The sequence below is a fragment of the Mizuhopecten yessoensis genome, unplaced genomic scaffold (genome assembly GCF_002113885.1).
Source record: "Mizuhopecten yessoensis strain PY_sf001 unplaced genomic scaffold, ASM211388v2 scaffold11179, whole genome shotgun sequence".
Taxonomy (NCBI): Eukaryota; Metazoa; Mollusca; class Bivalvia; order Pectinida; family Pectinidae; genus Mizuhopecten; species Mizuhopecten yessoensis.
This window is the reverse complement of record NW_018408919.1, coordinates 654,291-655,659: the sequence shown is the minus strand read 5'-3', so window position 1 is coordinate 655,659 and position 1,369 is coordinate 654,291. Positions and strand designations below refer to the sequence as shown.

The following is a 1,369-nucleotide window of genomic DNA, read 5'->3' as shown; positions in this document are numbered from 1 at the left end:
CCCCCCAATCAGTTTGACCTGGCCACTACAGCTGCAGGCTAATGTATAGTGCCTCCATACAGGTATACAGATACAGGGTTAGAGAATCGGACTATATACCCAAGGAGGTTCAGACTCCCCGTCCCCACAAGGTAGGCTCATAAGGCCTACTAATAGTGCTGTTCAAATTAATCAATTTAATAGCTGATCATTCATGTTACCTCCAACTATGACTTATCAATAGTGATTTTCTACGATTGAGTATGGTTTGGCTGATTTATATTATATCATGAAAACTTAGATCAGGGGAAGTAACTGACTGACTAAACAAGTTTCAATGTGAATTGTATTCAAACAGCATTTTTGCCTATATCTAAAGCTTTTATCATTTTTTTCCATTTAAGTGAGTATATCAATGATCCATGATCAATAATTGAGATTTCAAAATAAAATTCACGATTTTTACCAACTTTTCTAAAAAAACTTTCTTTCTTTATAATGCCAAACATAGTTTTAAATACAACCGGTTAACGAGATTAGTTGAAATCTCAAAATTACAACTAATTATGTGAAAGGTTTGTCACCCAAGGGCGTCCAAAAAAGGTTATACGCCTAAAGGACTAATCAGCATGTACGTATACACGATAATTGGTCACACAAACAAGTGATAATTCGCCAAACGATGCATAAAAAGGATACCCATATCAAAATAATTGAATAAACTTATAGGTCAGTAGCAATTTGACAACGTCAACGAAAATATATTGGACACTTACCCAAATGTCAGTCCATGAGAGTTAACAGCGCGGGAAGTAGTGACGCGACTTCCGAGCTCGGTCTATGTGCATGTGACCAAGTGCATTTTCATTGGTCGAGAGGTTAGCACGAACTCAGATTTCACATTAAATTCAATGACACCAGGAGCGGTAAAACCTATCAATCAATCGAACGCGGGGTCATTGAGGGCTGCAGTTATGAACAGATACCCCTACTGAAGGAAATTTTATGAAATATTACTTAATGAAGAAACACCTAAATCAGTGTCTTTTATACAAGAATTATCAACCGTTTTAGTGTCTTTTTTTTGTCTCCTATCATGCAACTTTATCGACGGTTTGTCCCTATGCGAACCCCAGCAAAGGTTTGATAGTAAACATTTTGTGTCACTCATCACCAAGCCAATATTTCCTCATTTTTACACAGAGACGTACATACTATATATATTGCTTTACATGTCTCTGTTTTAGAAAACCCCGAAACCCAATAGTATTTTTTTTTAACTTCATATATTTTATCACGAAATTAGATTATCGTACTTTTTTTATTCTGAAACAAACAAAAAACTGCCAACTAATGTCATGGTTTTTTTTTTACTAGAGATTGGGGAACA

The 1,369-nt window shown here is 35.6% G+C and overlaps 1 long non-coding RNA gene across 1 annotated transcript in view; it reads right to left on the bottom strand.

Annotated features, from left to right (window-relative positions):
* LOC110440317 overlaps positions 1-815 on the bottom strand; it is a 10,367-nt gene extending 9,552 nt beyond the window's left edge. The window contains exon 1 of the long non-coding RNA XR_002461735.1: positions 756-815. This is a non-coding gene — a long non-coding RNA (uncharacterized LOC110440317). The remainder of the gene's footprint in view (positions 1-755) is intronic.
* Positions 816-1,369: the final 554 nt, after the last annotated feature.